At 39.0% G+C, this 22,989-nt stretch overlaps 1 long non-coding RNA gene across 1 annotated transcript; it reads right to left on the bottom strand.

The window, feature by feature from the left end:
• Nucleotides 1–1,104: 1,104 nt before the first annotated feature.
• LOC138837814 (uncharacterized) lies at nt 1,105–12,427 on the bottom strand. The gene is made up of 3 exons (XR_011375456.1): nt 12,159–12,427; nt 6,120–6,170; nt 1,105–1,294 (listed from the first exon to the last, which is right to left on the bottom strand). It is a non-coding gene; the product is annotated as an uncharacterized lncRNA (long non-coding RNA).
• Nucleotides 12,428–22,989: the final 10,562 nt, after the last annotated feature.

Raw genomic sequence — 22,989 nt, 5'->3', positions numbered from 1 at the left:
ATTTTGCTGATATGATGTCCAAAAGGTATTATTCTTCTACAGGATCCACGCGTCCTAGGATCCTAGGTCCTAGTTATCTGTATCATCAGATAAGAAGGGCAAGTATTCACACCTAGGCCCATGCCACATGCCAACAGAAAGTAATTGAAGACTCATCTCAACTCCTCATTTCCTATAATAATTCAGGGCCCCAATTACACAGGATTTAGCAGTAAGCAATTGTGAAATGCAAGGCAACTTAAAATGAAAGATGAGATCACAAAATCTGAGAGAAACTACTGTAATTCACACTTTCAATTTACAGATGACCAGCCCATATTAGTGAACAAGATCACAAATGTCACAAGAATATTTTTAATACCCCTCTCCTAATGATTAATGAAAGATTTCAGTCCAGTATAAGTAGGCCAAAAAATAGTTCCTGGAAGGATAGATCCATAATTTTTCTACCAAGGATAGGAAAACTTGACTTAGAAGTCAAATATAATTCAGAAAAACATGCATGCCAGCAAGTGCTTTACCACTGAGTCACCTTCCCAGCCCCTCAAATAAACTTTTTAAAGGCACATTCGCCAAAATGACATTTGACGATTAGATACTTAGTAACATTACAAGTTTTTCAAGTGGAAGGAGCAAGTTACAATAGAGTTGATTTATTATCCTGCACTAATACCAAACAGGTTCAACCATTCCTTAAATTATAGAAGTAGTAGCCCCGACCATTTGTGTTGTTCAGTAGATGCCTTCCAGAAATGTGTTACCTAGATCAGCCTCCCATATTTCAAGCCTAAACATTAGCTAATAAAGTAAATTTCATCAAATAATAAAGTACATTTTAAAAGATCACGAATAGTTGCCTTATCATATTGTTTGATGTTTTCCTTAAGAAATTTGACTTTAAATCTTGAATATGGGTACTCATGAGAGATGTGACAAACATAAAATCTGTCTTCTATTTCTATCATATTCCTCCACAGTAATAAATTTTAGTTTTCTTCTTTTCCCAAAAGTTATACGTAGTAGAGAATATTATCCCATGTAAAGTAAAATAATCACAAACCATTGTACAAAGCCATTTATAAAAACTGGTAGTTAGGAAAACATTCTAAGCCATTTTTAAACTTTCTTGTTGAATAAAGATTAATCTTCCAAATGGATGAGAATAAAATCATGTCTAGGTGCTTCACGTCTCCAGTCTTGCAAATTGTTATTGCAGATGAATTAATTATGGAAATATAAGCTGATATCAGTTCAAGTATATGCAGGATTGAAATGCCATAGAATGTATATAAACCTGTCAAAGTATGAACAGACAGTTTAACAGAATGACTATCAAGAAGTTGAAACCAGAGAAGAATATTAGTAAAAACAGAATGAATGAAAAATGAAAAAGTGGCAAGCACAACTAGAATACTCAATGTACACATGTGATAAAGGAAGTGGTAAATCTGAAATAAATCTTGGAGAAGAGGTTGGTTGAGAATGATAGAAGGAGTGACTCTGATCCAGGAGCATTGGACAATTACATGGACATATTTAATTGTAACACAATTGCACAACCTTTTGAAATTTAGTTAAAAGCACAACAAAAATCAAACACATAAAAATCACAACCAAACAGCAAACTCTACAGAGTATGAATATGACCTCTCAAAATATTAAATAGTTAATCAAGGGCAGTATGGGAAAAGCAAACCAACTGTTCAAAGAGGGCAGTTTGGGGTAGGGGAGAATTTTGAACAGATTTAAATAGATTGTCTAAGGTTATAAATCACCTACATCTGCAGCAAATATTTTCTAATGGGAGATCTCTTTGAACTGGATATTCCAGTCCTGAGATACATTTGATAGCTGGTGAATATAGAATGGAAGAAACAAGATCAAAACCCATTACTCTGTTGGAGAGAAAACAGTCCTCTATGTTTTCTCTCATCTCTCTTTACTACTCTTTTTCATACTTTTCAGTCAAGTGATTTTGAATTATATCTTTCCTTCTTTGTTCTGGCAAAATAATCGGTCAAAGTAATTCACTAAAGATTATTTGCCATTTTTTCTATTATGCTGTTTATTTGTCCAAGCGAGTCCATTAAACTTCCCTCTTGCATTTGGTTGCCACGAAAACCCAACATCTATGATAATGAGGACAAACTCTCAGGTAAAACCTTTTCTCCAAAAAACCAATCCAAGAAGCTGTGATCACAAATATTTAGCTATACTGTTTTTTCTTTTACCTTGAAAGTATTCTTATGTCTAAAGTGCCCACAAAAATAAGTACTCCACCACTTTTTGGTTCAATTACTTCTAACCTCAAAGATATAATTTGCTAACAAGATGCTTAGAGGAAACCGAAGAATACTCCACTTTTATCTTCTCACCTAAGACTCTCGTTAGATACCATATCAGGAACAGTGAAGTTATTCTTTTCAAAATTACTTCAATAGATTATTTTTCTCTTGGTCTTGCATTTGCTTAACAAGATGTATGGAGAAGAATAGAGTTAAATCACCGATACCTTGGATGACAGTGTCTGTTACAAAGGACAATACTTCGATGACCTATTTCTATTTCCTCCTCTTAGCTCATACCTGATTTCCAATTAATCACAGCTTCTTGGGTTAAAGTCTAGTGAAGTGGAAGGACTATAAGACCTCCCCCACTGCTACGTCTTCATGGTTTCTCTTTTAAAACTATTTTATTTGGATGTGGAACTTATTTTTATGTCTTCATTTGATCTAGTGTGCATTGAAGTGAGACAAATAGGCTCTGTAAAACCACTTTATGTAGGTAAAATATTAAGACAATCTATTTTAAAAAGTTTTGGCCTCCCTCCATTGCTGAAGCTAATACGCTTATCTAGGGCTTCGAAGAATACTGTTTTCTTACTTTTTCCATTTGCTCTTCTTTTCTGATCCCAAAACTTTTTGGCTTATGTAATAAGAGAAGTCTTCACAGTCTTATGTTAATAATGATATTATATTTTTGAGCCACTTAGAAATGTGAAATCATTCGTTTGAAGTATCCAATCAGATTTTTTTCTGTGTTTCAGTGCTTTATATGCAAAGACATTGTGGAAAGTATTATAAACAGAAAAGTGTAAACCCATTATCTTCTTTCATTGTGGAGGGCACTTTCCCCTAAATAGTTTGAACACAATTATCTTTTTCAGAGAATTACTGTTTAGTAAGTAAAGGTCAAATCACAATTTTGATGTCTTTTTTTTTTTTTTTTTTTTTTTTTTTTTTTGTCGGTCGTGGGGCTTGAACTCTGGGCCTGGGCGCTGTCCCTCAGCTCTTCAGCTCAAGGCGAGAGCTCTACCACTTGAGCTACAGCGCCACTTCCGGTTTTCTGGTGGTTTATTGGAGATAGGAGTCTCACGGTCTCTCTTGCCCGGGCTGGCTTTGAACCGCGATCCTCAAATCTCAGCCTCCTGTGTAGCTAGGATTACAGGCGTGAGCCACCAGCGCCCGGCTTTGATGTCTTTTTTTAAAGAACTTTGAATTTAAATTCCACTACAACCTTGTTTCACACAGTAAGAGTATATTTTTTGGGTAAGGAAAATTCTCAAGGTAACCTACAGGATTTACAGCAAGGTTTGTGAGGTTTGTCTGTTTAGTGTGAAAAAGAGCCATCTTCACCCACATCACTCCCTCTCATCTAAGTCTCCATGGATTTCTTTGCATGAAAGCCTATTCTCCCAGGCAATTTTATTTTTTTAATAGGCTAAGTTGTTAAAAAGTTTGAACAATTAAAATTTACCTGTCATAACTTTAAAACTCTTTTGAAATTCCTTTAACAGAATCGCGAATTCACCAATCCTAATTCCATCTTTACCATATTAAACAGTTAAAATGTTGTTTTCATGATATCATGTCCATGCAACTATTATTTTCCAGGGCCTTTGTTATGTTATATATATGACCATATATGCTGATGCTAAGCAAAATAAAATCCAAGATATGGAAACAGAGATTTTTATTTTCGGTTGTTGTTTTTAATGTACTATGTGATTTCTATTTTCTTTTGACATTTTTCCCTATGGCTTATTCCCTGCTGTATTTGATTTGGATACCCTGTGTACTGGTATACATTTACCTTAATTACGGAAAGGAATAGGAACAACAAAATGTTGAGAAATAGGACAAAGGGCAAACCAATGCAATAGCAATGCTCTCAAGACAATATGATGAAAATGTACATTACAACTTGTGAGGGGTATTGTGGTGACGGAAAACTGAGAAAAATGAGAAAGGGGATAACAAGTTTGAAACGTTATGTATTCACTACCTTACAATTACTGTAACTCCACTGTACATAACTTTGACAAGAAAATTAAATTAAATAAATAAGCTACATGAAATAAAGTTTCACTGTATTGGTATAGTAAATATTATTATTTTTTAGTAACTTTTAAAAATCAATACTATTTGGCATTAAATTTGAATTAATTACACCTTTTTAATCAGAGGGCCATCAACTTGAATGTTATCCAACTAGACAATATTTTCACAATATACTTGCCAATATTTTGAAAAAAGAATAAATTTAAACTTTCTCATACAAAAACAGTAAACAGTTTCATTCAATGGAAACCCATAACTTTTAAAAGTAAATAAGTTGTTAAGAGGACAGAATATATGTGTTCTTCAAAATTCCTATGACTAATATCTACTCATTTTCAAATTCTGAACATTCCTACCTGAGAGATTCAAAAGAATACCTGTTTGCATGTTATGTAATTCTGCAATAGATTCATATTCCAGTGGGTTGCTACAGATTGAGAAATAAACAGAAAAATAGCCACATTCTGGTAAAGTATAAAACTATGAAGCATCTGTAATAATTAATTTTTCAAGAGTAAGCAATTGTTTATCAGGGTAAGCTATTATTTATGTGACCATCAATCCGAAGACTTATGCCATAAAGTCATCATAGCCCAACAGTTTCCAAGGTGTAGGGTGCACCTCAAAGGTTCCCTTAATTTACAAAACTAATAGCTTATCTTTATTGTGAAAAATACTACACCTCTGCTAATGTGATGCCCTCCATGTTCTGGAAAGAACACCACAATAAACTGGGTTGCATCATTTTCCCACCCCTAGTATTCTTGAGATCAGACCATTTGCAAATATTATTTATATTTATACTTTTTTAATTACCATAGATATTCAGGATGCTAAGAGCGCAATGTTACAGTTCAAAGCAAACCCAGGCAGGAAGGTTCCTTAGATGCTTATCTCCAATAAACTTCTCAGCAAAAGCCAGACACAAGTGGCACTGAGATTGAAATGGTAGGGCACAAGCCTTGAGCATGAACAGGCTCAGAGACAGTGTCCAGGACCAGAGTTCAAGCACTAGGACAAACCAATAAAACAAAAAAATGAAAACAAACCCCCAATCTAGCATTTTTCTCATTGTATACAGAGGCACATAATTAAGGGAATTGCTTCCTGTGTTACATAGGTAGAAGAAAAAGATGTCACACAATTATTCTCCTCATACTATGTTATACCAAAGCTTCAAAAAATTGCTTTTGATAAATTTATAAATTAATATCATGCATTTCTTGGCAACTCTGTCTACATTATTCACATTATCATTTTATACATGAATTGTTGGAATTATCTATTAACTAATTTCTAATTATATCTCTCTTGAAAGAATATTCTAGGCAAGTAGACTGCAAGAATCATTTGTGAATTTGTCAATTAAACCCTCTATTTAAAAATAATTTTGGGGCTGGGAAGGTGGCTCAGTGGTAGACTGCTTGCCTTACAGGCATGAGGCCCTGGGTTCGATTCCTCCACACCACATAAGCGAAAAAACTCGGAAGTGGTGCTGTGGCTCAAGTGGTAGAGTACTAGCTTTGAGCTGAAGAGCTGAGGGACAGTGTGCAGCCCCAGAGTTCAGGCCACACAACTGACAAAAAAAGAAAAGAATTTTGAAATATCTAATAGAATATGAAATTACAAACAAAACCAAAATATTTATTTTAAATCTCAATTCTAATTTAGCAACATTTACAAAGTCCTACATTAGATAAACTTTGCTATTTCTCCAGGCTTAAGCCTTTGTAATCCTTTATCATTTCTTTGGAATCCAACAGAATGATGATTACTTACTTTCTCAAATTTTGGAAGGTAATCATGAGTCATTTTGCATCTAGGAATGTTCTGTAATGGAGAGAGAATTTAAAACACAAGTGAGGATTATATATGAGTTGCATTTCAATAGGAAACTTGACTTCGCAAAAAATGACAAAATTAGCCCAGCATTCCAACTCTATATTCCTTTCTTGTTTGGTTTGTTTTATTAAGACAAAATTATACTACCTGGTCCAGGGAAGGTATCACTATGTAATTCCACTCTCTAATCTTCTGTTTTAGTCTGAGTGCTAGAATTCTAGGCTTATATCACATTGCCCTGCCATAGTTTCTTGTTTTATTTAATCTAAATACAGATTACCAATTCTGAATTTCTCCAGTGATATTACCCACTACACTGCTCAGACTGTTCCTGTACTATTTTCAAATATTTTCTAACATTTGACACAGGATATGAACATTTTCAGATGCACCTGCGGGGTCTCTGATTCATTCCTCAATGGATCCGATACCTTTAATAATGATTACTTGACTCTCTTACTATCTCTGGTCCCTACCTATGTAATATTCTCAAACACTTTTGAAAAAAGTAACTTGAGGACTTTCTAATATTAAAAATTATCACATAATTCTAGTCTTTCTCAGGACATATTTTCTATTGTTTTGTAATTTTTCTACATATTATGAGAGTCATTTGTGCATTTGTGTGTGCACATATAAGTGCCTCTGTGTGTATGTGTATGTTTGTTTATATGTACACAAAAGCCTCAAGCTTTTATTCATAAATCTTGCTCATGACTGGTATTCCATCACCTGAGCCATTCTTCCAATACAGCTTTTGGCTCCTCAATTATAGGTACTGTTGCAAAGACTGTTCTAGCCTAGCTGGTTGCAAACTGAACTTCCCAGACTCCATTACATTCTTAGGTTTTATTTCTCCAGAAGTATCAACTTTTAAGCTATAAACATTTTTGTGAGTGTAAAGTCTATGCTGTAGCCGAGGTTTTTAACTCAAGAATTAAAATAAAGATAGATTAATATACCCATTACATATCCTGAGTGTACACTGTTAGAAATGTGATCGTAAGCTGAGTGGTGGTGAGATCTGAGGATTGGGGTTCAAAGCCACCCCGGGTAAGAAAGTACTGGAGACACTTTTCTGCAATTAACTACAAGAAAACTGGAAGTTGCACTGTGGATCAAGTGGTAGAGCATTAGCCTTGAGCTGAATAGCAGAGGAACAGTGCCCAGGCCCAGAGTTCAAGTGCCAAGACCACCAACAACAACAATAAATATATAAGGAAAGAAAAAGAAATATCATCTTAGCCAGCAGTTCATTGCTAGTATAAGCCCTGTTCTCTCAAGATGGATTTTTTTCCATTTAATTCCATGCTTTTATATCTGACTTGCATTGGAACCAGAATTATACTTCCATTCTACTTTCTACAGAGTTGTGTGATTAGCAAGTGTGATTTAGAAAGGGAGTGGCTTCATACTTCGTGTTCCACCTAGGAGTAATGCTTTCTCTACATCACTCCAATAAATCTACATACTGGACTTGGCTTTATTGTTTCAATGTTGTCTTATTTGTAGAGTCTTCTATAGTGTATTGAACCCATATACTTTAACACAGAACTTCTCTTTCTCCTATTATTGCTATAGTTTCCCTTACTGTTAATTCATATACACGGGAAATAATGTGCTGTACATACACTCACAAAAGGAATGATCTGAGATCCTTCTTCCCATTTACAATTCACTTTAATTTACAGAGACCTTAAAAAGTTTGAACTCAATATACTCATGGATAATATATTTATAAGCAATATAATTTTCATATTTTCTCTTTACTAAGTTTTCTCTGAAACACGTGTTACCTCATGTCCAAAGGTATCCTTGTGTTATTTCAGTGAAGCCAGTAAACATTTATTATACCTCAAGCAGCACCATCAATTGTTACTGGAAGTAATGGTAACTGGATGTGGAAACTGATCCCAGGAGAGGAATGGAACATAGAGGAATGACAAAGTTCAAGTTAACTTGTGCTTTCCTTTTTACTGTACAAGAAAAGAATCCCAAGGCTTGAAGGAAACTCTGTTCTTGACTTTTTCGAATATGTTCTTTACTCATATAAAACTTTTCTGTAAAGTTCTAGTTGAGAGTATTACAAAAATAATGTGCCATTTGAAAGCCATCATAGAACAAAAGGAAATAACGTTTAAAAAGTGTTCTACTGCAAAGAAACAAAGACATGGAGGTTTAAAGTGCTTTATGGATGGATATTTCACCCCTGAGAGGAATCTCTATTTGCAGGAGTCAGTTATCAATTTCTTTAGTCTGGTCCTGAGTTCTCCAGAGCAATAAGGATTCCAGAAAAGCAGGATCCAGTGAGTATGATCACCAAAAGGAGCCTCTTATCAAATGAGTACTCCTTTAAGGAGGGTCCCAAAGAAATATCTGGGTTTTTTTGTTTGCTTGTTTGGTTCGTTTGTGCTGGTTCTGGGGCTTGTACCCAGAAGCTGGACCCTGCCCTGAACAATTTTCTTTCCTGCCCACCTGCCCCCAAAGCTAGTACTCAACTGCTTGAGCCAAAATTCTACTTGTGCTTTTTTGGTGTTTAATTAAAAATGAATTTGAGAGACTATCCTGCCTGGGTTAGCTTTGAACTAAGATAGTAAGAAAGCTAAGTGACATCAACTGAATAGACTTCTCTTTTGAAATAACTAATATTTGATGAAATTTTTTGTTAAAGCTAATATTTGACTATTTTTAAAAGCAGAGAATATGTCCAGCAAAGAAGCCATAAAGTAAGTAATTCAGCAAAAGTAGGTGCATTGAATCATTTTGGAATTTATTTTTCTGCTTGGGAAGATTATTAATTTTGTCGTTCCTTTGGGGGAAACAAAGTCATCTTTCACTTTATTTGTTGGTCATGGGGCTTGAACTCTGATCCTGGGCGCTGTCCCTCAGCTCTTCAGGTCAAGTTGAGTGCTCTACTACTTTTGCTACAGAACTACTTCCGGGTTTCCTGTGCTTAATTGAAGATAAGGGTCTCATGGGCTTTCCTGACCAGGCTGTCTTTCAACCACAATCCTCTGGTCTCAACATTCTGAGTAGCTAGTATTACAGGAGTGAACCACCAGCACCTGGCTCATATTTGCATTTATGTGCACTGAATGACACTATGTAGACAAACAATGGAAATTTGAACCAAATGATGCCATTGCAGCTTTTCAGAAAATTTGAGGTAGCAATAATATGTCCTCCTTTTCCATTCTGTTACATTAATGACTCATTAGCTATGGGATCCCTCCATTAACATCCTCTACCATCTGTATTGGTGTATTTAGTATCAGGAAATGTTCATAGAGAAATATAGAAAGACAGATTTTTAGAAAGCAAAGGATATCGAGTATGAAAGAACAGCATAGAGAGAGATACATTTATCACACAGAGATTAATAACTAGCCTAAGAGATTTAGAATGCTAAAGGCAATGAGGAATAAGCCTAGTTGAAAACTAGTTCTTCAATAACCAAAATTGTTTTCTAGAACAATTTCTGGTATACCTTAGTTACTATCATTTATTCCTTCCATCTGGAGTTATTTTTTCTCTTGTGTCACAACTGTTAATTAGCCTCTGCCTTTTTTTGCAGTCACTGACCAAAAAGGTTTCCAAATGTCACTTAGATTACCCTTCTCTTTGTGATTAGCAGTGACCACACAAAATCCTGGAATCTTTGAATTTCCAGAATTAATCTTCACCTGAAATCTAAGCACATTACTGGCATTAATTGCTGTGACCTAATGACCAAACCTTTTTTTTTTCAAAACATTATTATAAGTAAAATTCATGAATTAGGGACTACTGTCAGGTTTCAGTTTGGAAGGATTCTTTATTTTGCATTTACTAGTTTTTTCTTTTATATTGTGAAAATACTGTACAGAAGGGTTACAATTACAGGGGCAAGATGAGTACATTTCTTATCAAGCATTGTATCCTCCTCCTTTGGTTCCCCTTCTGACCCCCTCCCATCCTCCATCTGCCCCCAGACCCAATCCTCCTTCCCATCCCCCCCACCAAAGTTGTAAAGTTCGTTTTTGACATAACGACTTGCATATCTCATTGTTGCAATGGGTCCACCTGTATCCCTATTTAAATGACGTGTTTTTTCCCTTCCCCTCCACAAATTATATCATTATCAAGTACAGTGAAAGCAAGGGTTATACTCTGGGTGAGGGAAATACAAAACAACCAAGAAATAATTTTATAAATGTGTTAGAAAAAAATCACATGAAAGAAAAAAACATTTAAATACATATCTTAGGGTTCATTTCCCTAACAGCAACTTATCTGATCATTTCTGCTTTACTCAGACATACACTAGTTATTGCAAATAAGGGAAACCCAGGGCTTTCTTTTTTCCTTCCTTCCTTCCTTCCTTCCTTCCTTCCTTCCTTCCTTCCTTCCTTCCTTCCTTTCTTTCTTTCTTTCTTTCTTTCTTTCTTTCTTTCTTTCTTTCTTTCTTTCATTCTTTCTTTCTTTCTTTCTTTCTTTCTTTCTTTCTTTCTCTATTTTCCTTTCTTTCTGTCTTTCTGTCTTTCTTTTTTTGCTCAAGGCTAGCCTTCTACCACTTGAGGCACAGCACCACTTCCAGTTTTTTTTTGTTTATGTGGTAATGGGGAATTGAACCCAGGGTTTCATGCATGTTAGGCAATCAGTGTACCATGAAGCCACATTCACAAAGCCCTAAATGACTTTCTTAAGATGGCATTACATTTTCATTCCATAACTATATCATAATTTTGGCCAGGTGCTAGAAAATGATGTAAAAAACAATACAATAAAATAAGTCCAGGAAGGTTGGATGGAAAATGAATAACCATCATGGTCTAGCCAGGGCACAGAGGGGCTTACGTCATGGAGCTGTTTCAACAGTCTGAGCTAGACAGCTCCTGACCCACAGCCCACTTCCTCAATGAGAGGGCTACCTTGGGTTCCAGGCACATAGGGACACTGGGCCACCTCATCCAGAAAACATTCCACCAGTTACTATGTGAGAGACGAAGAAAGAAAATCAGAATTATGCTTAAGTTGGGTGCCAGTGGCTCAGAACTCTAATCCTAGCTACACAGGAGGCTGAGATATGATGATCATGGTTCATAGCCAGTCCGGGCAAAAACGTCTGTGGGACTCTTATCTTCAAACAACCACCAGAAAACCGGAAGTGCGCTCAAGTGGTAGAGCACTAGCCTTGATCTGAAGAGCTTGGGAACGGCGCCCAGACCTAGAGTTCAAGACCCACAACTGACAAGAAGTGATTCCCACCACATCAAGTGGACTGAATAGCACCCATTGTCCCAAGGAGCATGGTAGAGAAGTCAGGCTGAGCTTCCTGTGACCTTGAGGTCATAAGTAGGTCACCCAGCTTCTCCGTGCATCTGTTTCCTCAGCTGCAAAACTCAACAGAGTGAAGGATCCCCTTCCTCATGGGGATAGGGTAATGATGAGAGCCATGTTTTGTTTCATAATCCCACACCTGTTGCACAATTAATAACAGACCCCACCTGAGCCTTTTCCGGGTATCTTCCTGTCATATGGTCACAGAATTGCTGAGAACCTTATCTGAAGGATGCTCCCTCTGTGCCTAGCCATGCTCCACAGAACCCTCTGTATAAATCCCTTGTTTCCTCACAACTGTCCTCTGAGGAGACTGAAGTCTGATGGTTTTGGCACTATCCAGAACTTCATCTGTGGTCAAGAATCTGCTGGCATGGACTAAAAGTTTGGGATAATCTATCTAAACCAATAACTGAGCATGGCGCTACATGTCTACCATCCCAACTACAGAGGACCATGCTTGGTGGAGCATACCTGTCACAGATAGGAGGACCCCGATCCAGCACAGCCTGAGTCTCTATTGAGTCTCTTTCTCAGAAATGCCCAAGACAGAAAGGTGGCTCCTCAGAGCCAGGGAGAGGAAACAAGCAGGGGGTCAGGGGGACCCCAGTGGAGTGTCTGACCAGCGGCAGGGGTAGTGTTGGGGCAGCCACTCACCTGTGCTGCTCAGAGAAGCTGTTGGCAGCTGTGCCAGGTGGGAAGACCAGTGATGGAGGTGGCATTGTGGATACATGGGCCCAGAGCAGAAGACCAGGGGCAGGGACCTGGTTGGGGCCTTATGACTGCTGGCAGTGCTCCATTGCCTGAGGTTTGAAACCCAGCACCGCAAGAAGTGGGGAGGGAGGTGGGGTGCTGGTGGGAGCATCAATTTCCTACTATACTCCAAACTCTCCTCAAGTCTCTTGCTGATCACTCAACCACCTCTACCTTCCTCAACTTCTGGTAGTGTTGTAAACAAACAGAGGGAATCCTAGTGCTCCCCAGCATCATAGAATGCGGGTGTGGTCACCATTCTTGTATCTCATTGGTCAGAAAGGAGCATGAAAGAATGGGGCTGTAATCCTGTGATGCAAGCAGTATGGGCAGAGCAAGATGACAGCGGCTCGCCTAGCCTTTATTCCCAGGGAACTCTGTCCAATGCAGTTGGGGACAAAAGAGTAACCTGCTTTAGCTGGATGGCTGCACAGATTGTTGTGTATGTCTGTTTGTTGCCAATCCTGGACCTTAAACTCAAGATCTGGACACAGTCTGTGAGCTGCTTTTGCTCAAGGCTGGCCCTCCACACTTGATATGTTGGCACTGAAGTTGGAAAGGAGTCTCAAGAACTTTCTTGGCTTGGGTGACTTTGACCATGATCCTCCTTTCACAGCCTTGTAAGTATCAAGGAGGACTGCTGAGATCCACTGGTCTTGCTGATGTTCTTGGACAGACTGGTGAGTACCCTATTCTCGCAGTGAAATGGTGGGAGCTGGGGCACACAGTTCGAATCGTGATCCTGCCACCTCCAAATGGCAGGAGATCCTAAGAAACTTGTTCCTATCTATATGATACCCAATGGAATATTATGTATGTCATGATTGAATGGGCAGTTCTTGAATGATTCTATGATAAAATTATACACAATTATATTATAGGACACTAATCAATTTTAGTTAATACTTTATTAAGCATTTAAACAATCAAATTCATAAAATGGAAGCATAATGAAATACCTAAGAATTGGGCCAATCATACTATAAAGGTTCCATTATTTTTCTGCCAGGACTGGGATTTGAACTCATGGTCTGGTACCTATGTTGCACTGTGTTGGAAGTGGAAGCTTGCCTCCTTCTTATCAAGAAATTCAAGTCTGTTCCTTAGGCCTGATATCGATCCTCAGCACTAGAAAACATCCTATTCATGTACAATTTACATATATGATTTATATTTACATACATATGTTGATTATATTGCATTCAGTGTAGTTATTTTATATTTTTGTTTTGTTCATGTAATGACCATTTATTTTATTGACTATTATGACACATAGAACATTGATTACATAAGGATATAGGTCTGCATATATATTCCACTTCATACCTGACACCCAGGACATTCACAGAAAAGGAAAACATGTGTTACCATCAGCTTCTTACTCAACGATTCAATGTTTGGGAATGCAGGCATCTGAACTCATGGCCTACAAGGCCAAATTCATGAATGGGTGAGTGTCAGCATGCCCTCCTGGGGCAAATTGAGCTGACGGACTATTCCCAGGACCTGAGATTGAGCCCAGGAGTTAACAAAATAAGAACAGATTGACGTGCAGATGGCAGTAAGCTAATAAATATATGTCTTTACAGAGTGCCAGAGATGTCTATATATTATTTAGTTATATAGACTACATTCCTACCAATTCTTGGGTATTTATTATGTGTCCATGTAAGTAATGTAATTGTTTTCTTTCTTAAAAGAAATCAGTGTCCTGAAATTATTGTGTTTCTGTAAGTAATAATAATCTTTTAATGCTTCATATATATTAAATAAAATCAATCAGCCTCCTGAAATCATGCTGTCTAATTTTATAGGAGCATTATTCACGAACAACTTATTCTGTGACACTGACAACATTCCATTTTTATTCCTATGGTTGGAAACCTGTTTCTTAGTATCTCCTGCCATTGGTTGTTGAGGGCCTATATTGCCACGTGGGCCTATGGCTTCCCCAATAGTCTGCCAGCCTTCAGCAATGCAAAGTGAAGTACTCCTTGCAACAGTGTAATTCAGACTCAGGAGGGTCATGTGCAAAGGAAGAAAACCTAAAAAGGCCACAGTTTTTCTGTACATTGTTTTCCCTGCAAGGCCTGGGGGTCGAGGATCCCAGGAACAGCTGTGAGTCCAGTGGCTGCACCCCAGCCTAGGGTGATCGAAGCTGAGGCAGAGTTACCACGACCTGAGTTCAAGCCCCGTGCTGAGAAAAAGTTTTTAAAAAATTAGCTCCCTGGCTTGCAATTCCAGCTATTTATTCTGCCAGGTGTTGGATTTGAACTAAGGATCAGGGTAAATCTGCAGCAATGTGGATGAAGGGGAAGATCACCGTACTTGAAGATAAGAATGTCAAGCCTGTTCACTAGTCCTGAATTCAAGCCCCATCCCTGGAAAACATACTATTTACATGCATTGTAAAGATAGGATTTATACTTACCTATAGATGTTCAGTCCATACATGTTTGGTGTGGTTGTTCCTTGTATTTTTTGTTTTATTCATTTATTTACCATTGATTTTACTATATGAAACCCATTTCGTTTATTACATTGATGACATCCTATCACAGAGCACTAGGTTTGTAGAAATGTACTCCATCATGCTTGACACCTAGAATTCTCAGAGGAAAGGAAAACAAGTTTCACATTCAGCTTCTTACTCGATGATCCATGTGTTAATGTTACTGGGATCTCAACTCAGGGCCTAGAAGGAACAATTGGCCAATAAATCAAGGTGAACACACCAACCTGTGAGCAACCAAGGAGCTAGGTCATTCCCAGGATCTGACATTGACCCCCAGGGTGGTCCAATATAAGTTCATAATTTCATAAGTTCATAATTTAAACATACGATCTAAATTGACATACATGTGTGGACAGCATCTTGTGTATGGTGCACTTCTCCTTATTTTGTCTCTAATTCATGGAGGTATTGTTTATTTTACTAAGTATGGTGACAGGTATAACTGTGCTGACATGGACGACGACCTGTTCCCATGGTTATAGGGTTGCCTATGCATTTTCCATCCTCTTCTTTCACAGGAGAGGAAAACGTGTGCAACAACTGGCTTCTGACATCAGAATGAATCTTTTGTCAGTGCTGGGATTTGAACTCAGGTCTGGGTAGCTCTGTTGCACTGTGGGAGAATTGAAGCTCGCCATCCTTGAAGACTAGAATGTCAGGCATGGTCCAGGGCCTGATTTGAAGGCCCAGCACTGGACAAAATAATAAGCCCACCTTTTTTAAACATAAGATCTCTCTTTACCTACAGGAGTGGTATGCATCTTGAGTTCATTGTAGTTATACTTTTTAATTTGTGTCTTATTCATGGATGTATTGTGTATTTTATTGAGTATGGTGACAGATATAACTGTGCTGACATGGATGACAACCTATTTCCATGGCTATAGAGTTGCCTCTATAGCATTCTCCATCTGCGCTGAGACTCAGGACTTTCGCAGGACAGGAAAAAAGGTGGATCAATTGGATTCTTACATCAGGTTGAATATTTTGGCAGTGCTGGGATTTGAACTCAAGGTCCAGCAGGCCCAATCAGTGAAAGGGACATGTTGAGAACACCAACGTGTGAGCCACTAAGGAGCTAAGCCATTCCCAGGACCTGAGATCCAGCCCAGGTGGGGGCCAATATAGCCATGAATTCATAATTAAACAGAGGATTTATAGTTCTAAACATTGGTGAGCAGCATCTTGTGTTCGGTGTAGTCATTCTCTTTATTTTGTGTCTTATTCATTGATGTATTGTGTATTTTCTTGAGTATAGAATGACAGATATAACTCTGGTGAACTGGAAGACAACCTATTCCCATGAGTATAGACTTGCCTATACATTCTCCTTCCTAGGTGAGACACAGAACTTGCACAGCCTAGGAAAACAGATGCAACAACTGGCCTCTCACATCAGGGTGAACTTTTGGCAGTGCTGGGATTCGAACTCAAAGCCTAGGAGGCCCAACTGCCCAATGGGATCATGTGATCATACCAGACTGTGAGCCACTAAGGAGCTGGGTCATTCCCTGGAACTGAGTTTGAGCCCCAGGGAGGCCTCAATTGTCCTCAATGCATCATTGAAACAAAGTATGTATATTCACATCCATGTGTGGACTTCATCATGCATTGAGTGTAGTTATTCTCTTTATTTTGTATGCTATTCATGGATATATTGTGTATTTTCTTGAGTATATAATGACAAGTATACCTTGACTGACATGGATAACAACTTATTCCCATAGCCACAGGGTGGCCCATTTATTCTCCATCCTAGCTGAGACCCATGACTTGCACAGGAAAGAAAAACAGGTGCAATGATTGGCTTTTGACATCAAGCTGAATCTTTTGGCAGGCCTGGGATCTGAACGTGGGACCTAGCAGGCCCAATTGGTGAATGGGTCCACATGAGCACACCAGCCTGTGAGCCATGAAGGACCTAGTCCATTCAAAGACCTGAGATTGAGGCCCCCGACAGGGGGAAACTGGGGAGGATAATAGTCACCCACTCATAAGCTGAAGGTAGTATGCAAATAAGTACATATTTGTGTAGAGTAGGAGAGATGGTGACTTGTAATGGAATCCATTCTGTGTGACTACTGTTTCTTGGATCTTTCTGGATGCCTCCATTTCATGACTGTGATGATAATTATCATGCTTCATCAACTCTTCTCTACAAATAATCAATACTCCATGAGTCTTGCCTATCATTTCCTACTCGCATCATGCATGAACTACTCATTCAGGGATGAGATCGATCGCTTTCCATGACTCCTCATAGGTTCACAAACGAGTATCTCAGGGTCCCCCGCAATTCCCTCCTTGTAGGGGGGGCTGATTTGAAGCCTCAGACCTGGAAAAGTTCATCTTACATACGTTTTAAAGTTAGGATTTGTAATTCCGTACAGATGTTCAGTCCATATTGTGTTTGCTGTGGTTATTCATTTTATTTCTTGTTTTATTCATTTATTTACCATTTATTTTATTGACTCTGATGATACATATACAATTTATTACATAGTTTACATCCCATCACAAAGTATCTAGATTTTAGATGTGTTCTCCATCAAGCCTGGCAGTGCTAGGATCTGAACTCAGTGCCTAGCAGGCTCAATTCAAGAATGAGTGAGTTTGAGCATGGCAGCCTCTAGCCAATGAGGCTGTCAGATGGTTCCCAGATCGACCCCTAGGTTTGGCCAAAACAGTGATACATGGATAGGCAGATGGTGGTATACAAAGAAATATACATTGGTAAAGAGTGCCAGGGCTGTCTATCTATGATAAAATGACACCTATAACTTTCCTACCAAATCGATTATTGCATCCAATTTTAGACTAGACCGGTGTATGAACTACACTTTCAATCAGTATTCCTATGAATAGGAATGAGTCTCTTGTGATCCCCTGCCATTGGTGTCAGGACTGGGATTTGAATCCAGGGCCATGTTCACAGGTTGGCCTATGGCTTCACTGATATCCCACCAGCCATCAGCAATGACAGGTCAAGTCGACTTTGCATCCATATCATTCAGACCTAGGATGGTCAACATGCAAAGAAAAAAACAAGTAAAACCCCAGCACTCTGCACCTCACCACTTTTTGTGCTTTCCAGCTTTTTTTCTTCCTAAAATCCCTCTGGGCCTAGGATATCAGGATCGGCTATGGGTCTGGAGACTGCACCCCAGCCTAGGGAGATCCAAGCTGAGGCAGAGTTTACACGACCTGACTTCAAGCCCCATGTTTGGCCAAAAATTAATTAATTAATTAATCATTTATCTAAATTTAAAAAAATAAAGCTCCCTGGTTTGGAATTTCTGCCGGTTTTCTTTCCTAGCCTGGGATTTAGAATCAGGGTCTTGGTAAATCTTTAGCAATGTGAGGAAAGAGTTGCCACTACATGAATTCAAAGCCTGTGCAAACCAAAATTGGAAAACTAAGTCACTGACCTTGGCAGGGGGAGGTAGTTGTGGAGATGGGAGGGAAAGGATAGTAGGGGGAAAACAAAGGGGGAGTCAACAATGCTCAATAGAAAATGTACTCATTACCTTGCTCCTGTAACTGTACAACATTTTTACAATAAAAACGTATTTAAAAAAGGGAAACAATGTATATCTCAGAGAAGCAATCAGGGAAGGATGTCTGAATAGCTGTACAAAATTCTACACTGCTTTTTTTAAATGTTCAGTATGGAACTGAAAAAACATAACTGCTTCCATTAATAAAAATTAAGTCACTGTCTTGGAACTGGGGCCAGTATTTCTGCCATTGCTAGGATTTGAGCTCACCATCCAGGTAACTCTTTTGCAGCATGGGTGAAGGCAGAGCTCACTGTCCTTGAGGAAAAGAAATTCAGGCTAGAATTCCCATGTCTTGAATGAAGGTCCTGCAAGAGAAAAAATATTTCTATACTTATGTAATATATGATATATATTTACATATGTATGTTAATTTCATATTATGATTTTTATTATTGATTTTGCATTTTATTTTTCTTTGATTTATTTAATGATTATTGTATTTAGTATTATTATACACAATGTTTTTTACATTTTGCACATATATTATAATATTAAACACAATAATTTAGGATATTGACTCATTTTTCATTATTATTTTATTAAGTGTTGAAACACAGTACATAATTAAATGGAAGCATTTGTCACAGTCTTCACATGTTTAGAGTCTGCCCCAAGTATGAGCTTTGTCTTATCTTTGGACATCTTCCCATTGGGATTTCTTTTTATAGTCAGTTTATAGTCAGAAACCTTTTTTTGAGGATAGGCAGGTGAGGGATAAAATTGGAAAGGTGGCTTAGAAATGTGGCTTAGTGGTAAAGAGCTTGCTCAACATGCATGAATCCTTAGTGCCACATACTCAGAAAAAGCCAGAAGCTGTGGAGTGGCTAAAGTGGCTAGACTTGAGAAAAAGAAGCTCAGGGACAGTACCCAGGCCCTATGATAAAGCCCCAGAAGTGTCAAAAACAATAGGCGAGATGACAGTGGCTCACACCTGGAACCCTAGTTTGTCAGTAGACTGAGAGCTGAAGACCAAAGTTCAAAGACAACCTAGGCAAGGAAAAGCCTGTTAGACTCTTATCTCCAGTGAACCACCAAAAGACCCCATGAGGTGCTGTGGCTAAAGTGGTAGAGTGTTAGCCTTGAGCTGAAGGGACCAGGGACAGTGCCCAGGCTTGAGTTCGAGACACACACCTGGAAAAAAAAGTGAGGGTTTATCAAAGTACTTTTCCTATTTACTAATTAGGAGAACATTCTCTGGAAAATGAACACTGATGTACACCAGAATTGGAGGTAGAGCTCCAGGTTCAAGTGTAGCAGATCCATATACCCAGCCTCTCAGACTCCAGCATTGTAACCTTGTGTCCTACAGGGTTCTGAACGGTCCATTGTTGAAAGGCTTAATATGTTCCCCAAACACTTTGCGATAAGCATTTGACTTGTATTGTCAATGTCATTACAGTTCTGAACCTACCAGAGCACCAGTAGCTCACGCCCATCACCCTAGCTCTGGAGCGTGAGGTCTCAGGAACACAGGGTGAAGCCAATCAAGGCAGGGAAGTCTATGACACTCTGACTTCCACTTCTGAAAGGTCAGATGTTCAAAGAGGTTCTTGTGTTTCCCTTGGTGATGAGAATTTACTGGCACTTTAAATGTTCTTAGAGTTCCTGAGTTATCAAAGGAGGAAAGAAATATCAATGACCCATCCGAGGTTCAAATGAAGTTCTCAGGATCCAAGCTCTAGCCCTGTTAGCAGGATGAACTCCAGTGTAACACTGTATTTGAAGGACAGAAAACAGTTGCAAAAGCCAGGCTAGGTGCAGAGACCTAGGCCTGCAGGATTAGGAGGCAGAATGTACACACTAAACAGGGAAGTGAGCTGCAAAACCACTTCATTCATTCCAGGAACAACCAGCAATGAAGGGAAACCTGAAATATTTGTTAGTTACACCAGGGTCAGGCTTTTCTCAGCCTCTTCAAACAATGACTAATTAACCTTCCTCCTTCAGTGAAGGGAGCCTCAGGCTATCTTTAGGTTACCAATAGAGAGCCAGTTTATTGGGGGAGAGGGGAGGAACAGAGTAGAAAAACCCTGCTCTCTCGTCTTAGGGAGTGGGTTTTTGACTCTCCATCTGTCAGATTTGAAGCCCTTCTTCTACCTCTGCCAGTCCATACTCCTTCCTTCATTCTCCACTTATTTAATGCAAATCCCCAGACCAACTAGAGGCATGGCTGTTTCTCTTCTGTCTCCAAGCCCCTGAATTAGAACCTAGCTCTGCCCTCGTGGCTCTGGGGCCTTTGGCTACCTTAGAAGTGGGAAAGAGACAGTCTTCCTGCTCTGTAATTGTGTGAAGGTGATGCTGGTGGCATAGCACACTACAGAAGGCCTCATGAATGGGAAGTGTTCCCTTCTTTCCTCCTGACATCCAAGACCAGATTTATCTATCAACTTTCTATCTATCAACTTTCTATCTTTCTATCTATCTATCTATCTATCTATCTATCTATCTATCTATCTATCTATCTATCTATCTATCTATCTATCTATCTATCTATCTATCTATCTATCTATCTATCTATCTATCTATCTATCTATCTATCTAATCTACCTACCTACCTACTTAGGTATCTCTTTGCCAGTTTTTGGGTTGAACTCAAGGTCTGGGCACTGTCTGTAGCACTCTACTTCTTAAGCCACAGCACAAATTCTGGCTTTTTCTCTGTATGTGATACCGAGGAATCATACCCAGGACTTCTTGCATGCTAGGCAAGCACTCTCTCTCTAATCCACATTCCCAGCCCCTTCATATTTTCCTGAATGGTAGTTTTTAAACATAAGTATGCTACCATTTTAAGTCCCTTAGGTTAATTTTCTGAATACTGGTTACTTCTACAAAACCTGATATTCTTTTCCCCTGCCTGATTTGTGACTGGTCCTGCATTGGCCTCATAATTAATGTAAATAAAGGCTGCTGAGATCTGCTGTGTGCATCATATAATGACACAGGACTGCAAACCTGGAAGAGAAAAGCCATGGGTCTGAAATGAAGAAAATGGTGCAGTATGCACTAGGAGCATATTTGAAAAAATGAACGAGTAAATAAAAGAAAAAGTATTGCATACAGTCTGTTTGCACTCATGGAGGTAATATACACACATAAGTAGGTAGGGCATTGATAAATAAATTTGGCCTTCTCTTTATGAAAACTTTTGTGGTCATTCCAGGGCTTAAACTCAAGCTCGATGCGTTCCTTGGATGTTTTTCCCAAGGCTGAGGTGTTACCGCCACCACAGCTCCACTTCCAGCCATCTGGTCGTTAATTGGACATAAGCACCTCCCAGGATTTCCTGACTGTTCTAGCCTGTGTTTCCTGCTTGGCTTTCTCTCTCAAAGCTGGAGCTCTTCCCTCTGGACCACTGCTCCACTTCTAGTTTTCTGATGGTTTATTGGAGATAAGAGTCTCACAGACTTCCTGCTCAGGCTGACTTTGAATGGCGATTTCCCGAAGAGGCTTCAAGCAGCTTTTCTCAAGGATACACAGAGGAGCTGCTCCACACAAAACCTTATTGTAAATCTTGAGAGGCACTAGAGGAAAAGTGATATATGAAGATGTTTCTAGTGTGTTCTAGATACTTAAGGTTGGAGACACAATACACTCATAAATATTAGATCATTTTATTGGCAAAAGGAACAATGCAGACATTATGAGAATCATTGCAGCTTTCAGTCCTCTCATCTTGAGACAGTAAATTCACTGCAGCTCAATGCTAAGTGACAGAACTGGCATGTCCTGCGGATATATTCTCCCAATTCCTGTGACATTCATTTCTCACTTTTGGCTTCAAACCTGTGACCAGAGGGGAAGATGAGGCGAGAAAATCCTTCTCACTGAAAACAGCCATAAAGATCATTGGCTAGTTAACTTATAAATTCAAGGCATTGGAATGACCCTGTTAAGAAGTCAGATTGTGGGCTGGGAAGGTGGCTCAGTGGTAGAGAGCTTGCCTTGCATGCCTGAGGCCCTGGGTTCGATTCCTCAGCACCACATAAACAAAATGAAAAAAGCCGGAAGTGGTGCTATGGTTCAAGTGGTAGAGCGCTAGGCTTGAGCTGAAGAGCTGAGGGACAGCGCCCAGGCCCAGAGTTCAGACCTCACAACCGGACCCAAAAAAAAAAAAAGAAGTCATATTGTCCAGGTTAAAAAATGAAGAGAAAGAAGGTACCAGTGGCTGCTGACTGTAATCCCAGCTCCTTAGGAGGCTGAGATGTAGAGAATCTTAGTTTGCATCCAGCCTGCATAGGAAAGTCCATGACACTGTTATTTCTAAGAGATCACAGAAAAAACCAAAGTGGGGCTGTGATTCAAGGTTAATGCACTATCCTTGAGCAAAAGGAGCTCAGGGACAATGCCTAGACTCATAGTTCAACCCCAGGAACTGCCCCGTCAAAGAGCCTGTACCACCATATCTTTGTGTATGTATGGACGTATTCCTATAGGTGAAGCTCCAAAGTAGCTATGATGAACGGCACCAATTTGTATTCATTAAAATTATTTCATAACAGAGATTGCTTTCATGACACTGCATGTTCCAGGGCTCCCTTCTCTGGTCCCATTATAACCTGTGGGTTTCTCTGCATCCCAGGCCTTGTGGACGAAATATCTCTCATTTCCTGGACAGGCAGAAAAAAGGCCTCATTCCTGTACTGCTGTGTAATAAACA

Source organism: Dipodomys merriami, unplaced genomic scaffold (assembly GCF_024711535.1).
Source record: "Dipodomys merriami isolate MVZ:Mamm:240054 unplaced genomic scaffold, mDipMer1.0.p SCAF_276, whole genome shotgun sequence".
NCBI classification, from domain to species: Eukaryota; Metazoa; Chordata; class Mammalia; order Rodentia; family Heteromyidae; genus Dipodomys; species Dipodomys merriami.
Note: the sequence above shows the minus strand (reverse complement) of the source record. Positions and strands in the feature narration are given on the sequence as shown.